General features: G+C 62.8%; 1 long non-coding RNA gene across 1 annotated transcript; it reads right to left on the bottom strand.

The window, feature by feature from the left end:
* Positions 1 to 8,065: 8,065 nt before the first annotated feature.
* On the bottom strand, positions 8,066 to 11,282 carry LOC138848224 (uncharacterized). Its single transcript, XR_011386041.1, has 3 exons — positions 10,763 to 11,282; positions 10,081 to 10,191; positions 8,066 to 9,806 (listed from the first exon to the last, which is right to left on the bottom strand). It is a non-coding gene; the product is annotated as an uncharacterized lncRNA (long non-coding RNA).
* Positions 11,283 to 11,516: the final 234 nt, after the last annotated feature.

Here is an 11,516-nt window from a genome sequence, read left to right on the forward strand (position 1 = left end):
GATGGTGGATGTGTGGCTATGCATTAGCCTCTAAGTACTGATTTGGCTGCACCTTATGTAGTAATATGTAGTTATTTTGATATCAGTTACTTTTTAAAAGATTTGATTTATTTTGAAAGAGAGGAAAGAGAGAGAGCTTTCATTTGCTGGTTCACTCCCCCAGATGGCTGCAACTGCCGGGCTGGGCCAGGCTGAAGCCAGGAGCTTCCTCCAGGCCTCCCACCTGGTGCAGGGACCCAAGCACTGGGGCCATCTTCCACTGCTTTCCTAGGAGCATTAGCAGGGAGGTGGAGCAGCCAGGACTGGTGCTCGGCTCTCACATGAATGCCGGGCGTTGCACGCAGTCCTTAACCTGCAACTCCACAGCACCGGTCCCTCTGTGGTGACTTCTGAGGTGGCAGAGCCTGCACAGGGGGACGGTTGAACCATGAGGTCTGGGTGGTATCCTACGGCTCCTGCGCCGGGCTCCCGAGGGTCAGCTCTGCCCGCTCAGCATGGTCGACTGCAGGGGTGACGTGGGGTGGCGAGTTCTCAGTCTCCGCGCAGGCGCGTGGTGGGACCCTTGGCTGCTACAAAAGCCTCGGCCCCGGGGGGCCATCTCCTGCACCCTGCCACCTCCTGGCTCAGCTGACCGCTCCACAGCGCCATCCTCGGCTGGGTGTGAAACCGCGGTGCCATTTGCTCCTGGGTTTTTACTCTGCTGGGTTCCTTGGCTTAGCTGCAGCTCAGCCACACACACGGGTGAGGTTTCCATTACTTCCAGCCCGCTGGACGGCGTTTAGGGAGAGGCTGGCCTGAGTGTGCTGCTCATCATTTCTTTGAGAGGCAGAGAGAGATGGTGAGACAGCGCCCATCCTCTGGCTCACCACTGAAACGCCTGCAGCGGTCCCCAAAGCCAGGAGCCAGGAGTAGCCTCCAGGTCCCCGGCGCCGTCACCGCTGCCTCCCTGGTGTCCCCGTTCCTCGGGCTTTGCCGTCTTCTGCCTTTGGGTCCTTGTAAGCCACCTGTGGGTGGCTGAGGGCATTAAACCCGGGCCCAGTGCCATTGGCTCTCCTGAGCAGGGACCTGGACTCTGGCCACTGTTGCTCACCCAGCCGCCGTCCCTATGATCAGGGTCTGCCCTGCCCCAGCCCCTCCCCAGTTTCTCTTGAACCAGTTATTGGTGGGCCCTGAGTTGCCTGCGAGGTCTGATGCCAGGGCCCCCAGGGGTCCAGCCGTGTAACCATGCTGTGTGTCCCGCCAGCCCCTGGTCTTCCGCCCAGAGGCTGTGAGTTTGACGCCGCACCTGGGAGCCCTTTCCATGTTGTCTGCTCTGCGTGCCAACCCGAGCGTTGCCTGTGAGCCACGTGTGCGATGGGATGCCAGGGGCCAGTACACGTGCAGCGACATGTTCACCAAAGCCAGGGCAGCCAGCTCAGGACTGCAGGGCCCCTCATGCCCTGCACTCCCACCATGGCTGCCCCGTGAGGGTGCACATTCCGGGTCTGCCTCGTTCCAGGGCATGGCCACGTCCCGGCCATGGAGCACAGACTGAGGGAGGGGATCCTGGCTAGGTTCCTGTTCTGCCTGCTGGACATCTATGTGGTGGGGCTGCTCAGGTCCTTCTTCTACATCATGGAGACCACGTTCCAGAAGAACCAGCTCCTCTTCTACCGCAGGAGCGTCTGGAGCAGGCTGCAAAGCCTGGGCATCAGGTACCGCGTGTGGCATCCATGTCCCGGCTCCCCACAGGCTGCGAGGCCCTGTGCTGGCCCACGGAGGGGAGGCCCTGTGCTGGCCCATGGTAGCCCTGTGCTGGCCTGCAGAGACCCTGTGCTGGCCCGCGCCCTGTATGCTCATGCTTGGGCTCAGTCCCCTCAGGGCGCTTCTGAGGGACTTGGGTCGTGAGTCGCAGAGACCCCTCCTGCAGGGACACCTGGGGGTACGGGCGTCCCCTCTGGATGACCTTGGTGGGGGTGACATCAGGGGATGGGGCCTGAGTGGTGGGGATGCTGGCTCCTGGTTCTGCTGAGTCAGACCGAGGGATCAGGACTGATTACGCCGAGTCATGCCAAGTGTGGGATGGGAGCCTCGGGCCCCCATGTGGGGGTTCCTGGGAGCTGTCTGTGGTGGGTGAGGGCATCTGTAGCCCTCGCCCCACCCCACAGAGTGTGCTGTGTCCACAGGGACCAAAGTTCCCTGACCCCAGCCCCGGGGCGTGTTGCAGGCAGCACCTGGAGCCGGTGCGGCTGCAGGAGCTGTCAGATGCAGAGGTCCAGCAGCAGCCAGGTCGGCCCTGCCCATGGCCCTGACCCCCTCTGACCCCGGTCCTGACCCCAGCCCCAGGTGTGTTGCAGGCAGCACCTGGAGCAGGTACAGCTGCGGGAGCTGTCGGATGCAGAGGTCTAGCAGCAGGCCAGGTTGGCCCTGCCCATGGCCAGACTGTGCTTCATCCCCAAGCCCAGTGGGCTGCGGCCCATTGTGAACCTGGACTCTGTGGTGGGAGCCAGAACATTCTGCAGGGAGAAGGTGACCTGGCGTCTGTCTTGCCCCACACAAAAGCTCACAGGCTTGTGCCTGTGTGCTCAAAGATGGGTCCTGCTGTGAGTGGACGAGGAGCTGGGGGAGGTGCCCAGCTGGGCCTGGGAGCCCACAGGGGGCACTGGCCAGGGCCCTCGGAATCCTGCTGTGGCGCTGCATGGAGGGGAGGGAAGAACAGCTGTCGCTGCCCCCTGAGGACCACAGGACTCGTCCCGTGGCTCCCCCGCCCCCTGTGGCTCTTTCTGTGGCTTTGCCCCCATGGCTGCTGGTGCCTCTGCCACGGTGGGGTGATTTTGTCATTAGTTAGCGTTGCTGCAGTCACTCCAAGGACCTGGCCTCTGTCAGGGGGTGCTGCGGACCCCAGCCCCAGGCAGCTGCTCAGCTGGAGGTGGATGGATGGCTAGCATCCCTGAGGGTCACATGTGTTGCTGGGTGAGGGTTCCTGAGGTGCAGTGACAGGAACCCTGAGGGGCCCGGCCAGTGGGCTGAAGGCTGGCTCTGCATTGGGCTCTCCCAGGACCCTGGGAAGCTGGGTGGGCTTGTGGCTGCCTGCCCTCTACAGCCCCCCTGAGGCTGCATCCTGTGTGCCCCAGGCCTGGTCCTGGACCTCGCACATCAGGACACTGTTCAGCATGCTCAATTACGAGCAGGCGCAGCGGCCCGGCCTGCTGGGTGCCTCTGTGCTGGGCCTGGGCGACGTCCACCGGGAGGCCCTGGAGGCTGCAGCTGACCCGGCCCTGACCGCAGCCTTTAAGACCATCCTGGACTGAGGCTGGAGGAGCCGGGCACATCGCTGTCGGGGGAGGGGTCATCTGTGACACAGGGCAGGGCCTGTCCTTGGGGCCTTCTTCCTACAGGTCAGTCCCCTCCCTGCTGTCCTCAGGGGAGCAGAGCCCACCACTGAGTCCTCTCAAGACCCCGTCATGAACAGCCAGGAGGCAGCTCATGGAAGACCTGGCCATGGGCCATGGACCTGTGAGCATGTGCCCTGCCCCGGGCCTGCTCATCACCCCCGAGTGATCCAGGGCTGCCAAGGGAAGCCCTGTGCTGTGTGCTTGGTTAAGCTGCCCAGCTTGAGTGAGGGGAGGCCCCAGGGCGCTGACCCACATGTACCTGGGAGCAGCAAACTACCCACCCCCTCATCCAAAGTCCAGGCTGAGCATTCCTGACCCAAGGTGTCCACTGTGCAGCCCCCCCCCCCCCAAGGCCTCCCCTTGCCCCGTCCCTGCCTCCGTCCCTGCAGTGGTCCTCTGGAGCCAGTGTCTGGTGCAGTGTGTGTGGACTCCCCTCCCGTCCTCAGATACCAGGGCAGGAGGACACGTGGCCGCTGTGGGGGAGTCTTGTTCACGTGCTGGAGCCACGTATCTGTCAGGCAGCGTGGCGCTGCCTAGTGCCTGATGAGGATGAGTAGGGAGCCCCCTTCCCCCGGCAGGCCCCAGTGTACAGGGGGCCTGGTGTGACCTGAGGACCCTACTGAGAGCAGGAAGGGCAGTGCTGGGGGGGATTTGGTGAAGGAGTGGCCTCAGTCACAGGGGTGGCTTGGGCAGCCTGAAGCCTGGCAGAGCAGGTACCTGTGTGACATTTCAGCTGCTGTGAGCAATTCCAGAACCTAACGGGATGTCACAGATGGGGTCATGGACATGGACCTTGGACAGGGCTCCTGGCATCTTGTGCTGGGTTTTATGGCATGGGATGTGCCCCTTTGCTGCTGCATTCAAAAGATGTCCTGGTGACTAAGCCGACACGCCCAGGGGACCCCAGACCATCCTGGTGACTAAGCCGATGTGCTCAGAGGGACCCCAGACCTTCCTGGTGACTAAGCCGACATGCCCAGGGCACCCCAGACCATCCAGGTGACTAAGCCGATGTGCCCACGGGGACCCCAGACCTTCCTGGTGACTAAGCCAACGTGCCCAGGGGAACCCAGGCCATCCTGTGACTGAGCCAATGTGCCCAGGGGACCCCAGACCATCCTGGTGACTAAGCTGATGTGCCCAGGGAGACCTCAGACCATCCTGGTGACTGAGCCAACGTGCCCACGAGGACACCAGACCGTCCTGGTGACTAAGCTGACGTGCCCAGGGCACCCCAGGCCATCCAGGTGACTAAGCCGATGTGCCCATGGGACCCCAGACCACCCTGGTGACTAAGCCGACATGCCCACAGCGACCCCAGACCATCCTGGTGACTGAGCCGATGTGCCCACAGGGACCCCAGACCATTCAGTTGACTAAGCCAACATGCCCAGGGGACCCCAGACCATCCTGGTGACTAAGCCGCCGTGCCCATGGGGAATCCCAGGCCCTGCTGTACTGTCACTCAGGTTCTCAGGCTTCACTGAGTTTGCCAAACCTTGGAAAAGCTGAGCTTTCATAATTCACAGATTTATTGGTTCATTTGAGAGCGACAGGGAGGGGGAGAGAGCTTCCATCCACCTGCTCCCCTGGTGGCTGCCATGGCCAACACTGAGCCAGGAGCTCCATCCGGGTCTCCCACATGGGTAGCAGGGGCCCAGGTGCTTGGGCATCCTCTGCTGCCTTCCAAGGCCATTAGGGAGCTGGGCGGGAGCAGGGCAGCCAGGACTCCAGCCAGTGCCTACAGGGGATGCAGTGTTGAGTGGCCACTCTGTGGACACGGGATCCCCACAGGTGAAACGGCATCAGCCTCTTTGCTGCCCAAGCTCTGGCCTTCGCAGTGAGAAGCTCCTGACAGGGGCAGGGCAGGGAGAGGGAGACAGGGGCGGAACCCCCAGGGGGCGGGCTCACAGTCACCTGTGGGGGCTGCTGTGACTGTGAGGGATAGTGCCCCCCCAAAAACAAGATGGCTATGCCCTGCTCCCCAGTGCCCCCTCCTGGTCGTGCTAACTGTAGTCCCCCATTGGGTGACCTTGTGGTGGTGGTGGCCCTGTCTGCCCCTGGGGGCTGTTGCCCATGAACACGATGTCCAGGAGGGAGGGGCCCTCTGTGGACTCCTCTGTTGTGGCCACATGAGGGCAGCATCTGCTCCTGAGCCAGCCCCTGCCAGTCAGGGATATCACATGGAGGGCTCATGCCCATGGCAGTGTCATGCTGGTCGACCATTGCCCTCTGCAGCCCCTGGGCCATGTCCACATTCACAGGAGTGTCCATCTGTCCACACATCCATGGCTGAGTTTTCTGGAGGCTGGGTGTTCACTGGGTCTCTGTCCCCAAGCCCCACCCCTTCCCTCTTGGCCACTGAACCAGGGCTCTGACACCACCACTGCCCGCCCCTGAGGGCCCCTCCAGGCCAAGCTCCTGGGCACAGGGTGGCCAGGCAAGGTGTGGTCAGGAAGGGCAGCCCAGGAGCCATTCAGGGCAGTGGTAGGGTTTGCAGGCCACAATGGCAGTATCGGGACAGTGTTGCCCTCATTTCCCAGCCCTGTGGGGGCCCTGCCAGCACTGTCCACTGTGCAGAGGGCAGGTCATGAACCACGAGGTCTCTACAGCATATGAGGGGGGCTGGCCAAAGGGACACCGCAGGGCAGAGCTGAGAGTGGGCAGATGCCTGTGGGTCCCGCGAGCTCCTGTCCCCTCGGCTGTCTGCTCAGAGCTGCTGTCAGCAGTGATGTCCAAGCTAGCAAGACGGGGCTGAGCCCTGGGATGCCCCCTGTGGTATGGGCTCCCCTGTGTGACACCCCATGCTCACTGCCACCTGTCTCAGCATGGCGTGGGGAGGGGGTGTCATGATGGAGGGCTAAGTGCCAGCTTCCCCCACTGTGGACTCAGACGTGCATGGAGCGCTGGGGCTGAGCAGGTGTTTAGCTCTCAGCTCCTCTGCAGCCGGGCCTTGGTCACACCCGTGGTGGCGAGAGCTGCTCCCAGCACAGATGCTCCTTGGGTGATAACACACACATGCCTTGCCAGGTGCCACAGGGGGTGTGGCCAGCTGTGTGTTTCTGCAGGGCACCGGGAAAAGGCTAGGGGCTCTGTGGGTACTGGTCTGGCAGTGTGAGGCTGAGGTCAGTGGTCAGAAGGAAGTGGGGGTGGGGTGGGCAGGTGAGGGCTGACTGCCTGGGTGCTTGATGGGTGGAGGGCGGCTGGGGACCGGGAGGGAGTGGCCGAGAGGCCCCATGGTAGGAAATCTGATTTCAGCAGCCTCTGCCCTCGAGCATGGGTGCTGACACTGGCAGTGTCTCCCAGAGTCCTCCCTGGCTGGGCTCCCAGCACCCATGTGTCCCCCTCACATGTGTGCAGATGACTCCTGCCCCCTATCCTGGGCTGGACTTGGGGGTCAGCCTGGGGCTGGATTCCTGGCAGGGAAGCTGTGCAGGGCCTGGCCTGCCATCAGCACGCCTGCCCTTTGTCCATCACCACAACTTAAGGCTGTGTGGGCAGCACTGTCGCAGAGGGCCTCCCATGGCAGCCAGGACCTGGGTGTGCCCCTGGGTGGACTCTGCCTCCCATTTGAGGGCAGAGTGGACCCTGGATAGAGCAGGCCCAAGACGTGGGGAGCCAAGGGTCCTGCAGAGTCGGTGTCAGGGTGTGATGAAGTCACCCACGGCCATCCCTGCCCCTCAGTGGGCCCTGCTGTCTTGCAGCCTCAGGCTCCTGTCCAGCCACTCATCCTGCTGCTGCCTCCTACACTTGGCCACCAGCCGGGCCAGTGTGATGCCCGGAACCCACAGAGCAGGCAGCAGGGACAGGAGCATGCAGATGGCTTGCACCCAGCCAGGGTAGAGTTTCTCCTGCCTGGAGGGGAACTGCTCCTGCAGGGGGCGCAAGAGAGAGAGCAAGCTCAGCCTGTAGGGGTCAGACCTCTGGCTCCAGACCCCAGGCCTTGGGCAGAGCGAGGCTGACCCGACCACCTGTGCACGGAGGCAGCCCCAGTCCTCCCTGTTACTACAGGAGGGCAGCTTCCTGGGTGGGTGCTCAGGGATGAGGGAGCTGGGGCTTGAGGCTCCCTCTGGGTGGAAGCCCTCAGAGAAGGCAGGGGCATGTGGTCCCCACCCACTGGCCTCCAACACTTGTGGACAGGTGAGGTGTGGTCTGAGACCCCGGGGATAAAGCAGAAAATTCTCACTTCCCCCAGGCGGATCCTGAGGGGTTCTGGTGCTCACTTGGAGGGGCGGCCCAGGCCAGGTGTTACATGGTCCCCTGTGTGGACCAGGCAGGAAGTGACCCTTCGCCAATCTGCCTCCTGACCTCTCCCAGACACTAGAATTGTCGCTTCCCTGGCTGCCTGTCCCCACACCACGTGGAAAGTGCGGGCTGGAAGGACCGATGTCTCCAGGGTCTGGACACTGCTCTGAGGCCCTTGAGAGGCTCCAGTCCTGCAGGTCACTGCAGCCCCTTGATCCCCGTGGGAGAACCTACGTGCTGAGGGTTCCAGGCCTGGTAGCTCAGTGTCCTCTGGGCCAGCAGGACGAGGTAGGCCAGGAAGACACTCAGGAGGAGCAGGGGGCTGGCCACGAGCCACACCGCCCGCCAGTAGAGGCCTGGCTGCTGCCCCATCATCCACACAATGTCATCACAGAACCTGCACAAACATTGGGCTCATTGGCGCTGCGGGGCCCTCCCCACCCCCCGGGTTCCCCGTGGACCTCAGCTCACTGCCGCAGGCTGTAGACGTAGATGACCCCCACCACCTCGAAGAAGGTGAAGACTATGAGGTTGAAGGAGGACGCGTAGCTGTCGAAGATCTCCAGCCAGTAACTTCTGGACTGCAGCATGGAGCAGGTGGCTGAGAGCAGGCAGGCCAGGCAGGCCAGCCCTGAGGTGCAGGGTCTGGGTGGGAGGCCTGCACCTGCCCCTTTCCCCCACCCCACCCCGCCTGCCAGAGGTGGGTCAGAGCTTGGCCTCAGTGGGCCACGGTCAGGGTAGGTCCACCCATGTCCTGCACGGAGCTGTTGGGCTGTCCTCGGGGAGTGGGCTAGCCCAGGGTCCCTGAGCTCTGTATGGGAGGCAGCAGGCAACCCTGTGGCTGAGCTGTGCACTCACCTGTGAGGGCCTCCTTGGGGATCCCCGTGGGGATGGCCCCATGTCCAGGAGCAGCGTGATGATCCCCTCCATGTTGGTGCCTTGTATGATGCAGGGTCTCACACAGCCATGCAGAGAAGGGCCAAGTGCAGCCAGGGCAGGAAGTGTGAGCCTCATCCTGATGCCCCAGGCGCCCAGCCCAGCCCAGCCCCCCCAGTGTGGGCACAGCCGCCAGAGTGGGAGCCCCAGCCCAGCACTCCCTCACCAGTGTTGGCAGAGACCCCGGGAGTGGGAACCCCAGCCCAGCACCCTCTAACCCAGAGTCAGCAGAGACCCTGGGAGTGGGAGCCCTGGAACAGAGAGAAGCAGCTTTGCACGGTGCAGCATGGCCACCACTTGCTATGCTTTATGAAACTCCGGGAATCCAGCTAGGACGTGACAGGACCCTGTCCTTGGGGTCCAGGTGAAGGAGCTGGAGAAGCCCCTCTTGCACTGGTGAGGGTGGTGCTGAGGTGAGGTGCACACAGTGAAGCACATGTGAGGTGCACACACATGTGAGGCACACAGGCGCACATGAGGCACACACACACACATGTGAAGCACACACACGCTCACACAGTGTTCCTGGGGCACCGGCTCCTACCGCACTGGCCATGGCTGGCCTGTCCTCTGCCTCCTCCCTCTGAATGGTGTGGGATTGGCACAGGCGCCACCCATTGACTCTGCATGTGGGGGCCATCCTGGGTGCCGACGGGTTCCGCAGGACTCCTGCCCCACCCACTGGGTGCCTGAAGCCCCCTCCAGGGATGCGTACTCTGCAGGGGCAGAGCTCCCTGTGCCAGAGGCTGCAGCCCACCCAACTCCCTGAATGAGACGTGTCTGGATGGTCGGGTGGAGGGCCTCAGGGTTGCTCAGGCAGCATCGGCTTCCTGGGGCTGCCTTAGGGCTGTGCACTGTGCATATCTCAGAGTGGAGGCATGCATAGTGTGTGTGATCCTAGAGGCCCCGGGCACATGGGGTCAGGTGGCAGCCCCCCAGAGGCTCCAGAGGGCACCCCTCCTGCCCCCTGTGGCTGTCCCCTACTTGGGGCCCACATTCCCCAGGGCAACCTCAGCTCCATCCACACCCAAGTTTCATCTGCTGAGACCCTTTTTCCAGTGAGAGTCCTCGGAGCACTGGCATGCCTGCCCCACCCCTGCCCATGGCGTGGCCCGGCCTCACCTGCCCAGGCACTGTCCATGGTCTGTGGTGGCCTGGAAGCCCATGATGGAGAAGATGGCAACAGAGGCATACAGGGAGGTCATGCTATTCACCAGGGAGATGACCATGGTGTCCTTCTCACAGTTGTTCCTGCACACGGGAGCACTCAGGACCTCTGGAGGGCCCCCACCCACTGAGACTGGGCCCCTCCCCACTGCCTCACTCTACTCCTTGACCATTTGTGGAAAGGCTCAGAGCTGCCCCAGGCCACAGTCAGGCTGGGCACACACAGCAGCTCCTGGAACGGACAAACCAGGTGGAGCCTACCCCAGGCCAGCAGGTCCCACAGCACCATCCCCAGCTCAGCCCTGGCTGGCTGGCACTGCATCGCCAGGGTGCCAAGCAAGCTGGGGCAGCTACCCACCTGGATGGATTGTAGCTGGCAAAGGCGATGTGTCCACTGAAGGCCAGGGACTGGGAGAAGATCTGGGTGGCTTGCATCCAGCCACACCCACAGGTTCTGGAGAATCTGCCTCTGAAACATGAACACAGAAGATGCTGTTCTAGAACATTCCCTGGCCCTTTTGGGTCACACCATAACCAGGTGTGACCTGTACAGATTCCAAGAACCGTTCAGGACTTTGTGCCAGGAGGGAGCTTGCTTGGCATGGTAGCTGACACGGCTCCCCTGTTCTGCGATGCAGCCACCAAGCTGTGGCTTCGTCAGGCCCATGGCAGAGTGTGGCTGGCACTCGGTGGTGGGGCCTAGAACCAGATCTGAGCTGACTCCGACCTGGGCACGCTTCCTGTCCTCTCCCATGAGTGGCTTTAACTGTGTGAGGCCCCTGGGCAGGGGTATTTGCACCCATTGCCCCATTTGCCCACTGCTGGGTGTCTGGGGAGACAGCCTCATGCCCAGGTGTGCAGCTGACTCCTGGTGGTGGTCAGCAGCCCTGGAAACCCCCTTGGGATCCTGGCCCAATGGAATGGTCTAGAAGTGCTGCAGGCTCTGAGTAGAAGCCCCTTGGTCCTGTGTGCCACACCTGCTGGACGTTTCTGCCCCAGGTGACAGCTGATTCCTGCCGGCCCCTCCCCCACACTCCTACCTTGTCAGCACCTGGACTTCCTGCAGGTGCACCGGTCCACACACCCCAGACCAAAGTCCTTGCCCCAACCCTGCCGAGACCCGGAGGCCCGCCTCCCTTGCACACTGTGCCCCCTGCCCCCCTCCACTTATGTTGGGGGTGAAAAGGTAGCGGAGCCTGTGCATGACACCGGACAGCATCAGGCCTCTGATGAGGAAGATGGTCAGCACCAAGTAAGGGAATAGGGCTGTGAAGTAGATGGCCTGGAGGAGATGCCAGGTCAGATGCACAGTGGCCCTGCAGGAGCGGGGGAGGGGCCTTGCCCCATTGTGACCACTCATGTGGCCCAAGGTGACCACACAGGCATGGTGCTTTGGGTCAAGCTCTGAAGGTGTATGGTCACACAGGACCCGTGGGTCTGCTAAGGTGGGCACCGGCACTCGGGACAGGCAGGCCCCCTCCCCCACCCCAGGCTGCTCCTCGTCCTGCCTTGGGTCCTCCTGTGCACACCTCAGGCTCTCAGCCCAGCCCCCTCTTTCCCCTGTCCTGGTGGCTCCCAGTCAGTGGTGGGCCAGGGCTGGCCCCACATCCCCACACAGACCAAAGCCACAGGGCCTCCCCAGCGCATTCCTAACAGGATGATCTGTAAGAGCCACAGGGTCTGGTCACTGGCTCTGTCCTCAGAGCCTCGTGGGAAAAGGCTCAGGCTGGTGGCTGCTGGATTGTGTGGGCTGCCCTGGGGCAGGGGGTGTGAGGAGCCCTGACCATGCAATGA

The sequence above is a fragment of the Oryctolagus cuniculus genome, unplaced genomic scaffold (genome assembly GCF_964237555.1).
Source record: "Oryctolagus cuniculus unplaced genomic scaffold, mOryCun1.1 SCAFFOLD_54, whole genome shotgun sequence".
Classification (NCBI taxonomy): domain Eukaryota; kingdom Metazoa; phylum Chordata; class Mammalia; order Lagomorpha; family Leporidae; genus Oryctolagus; species Oryctolagus cuniculus.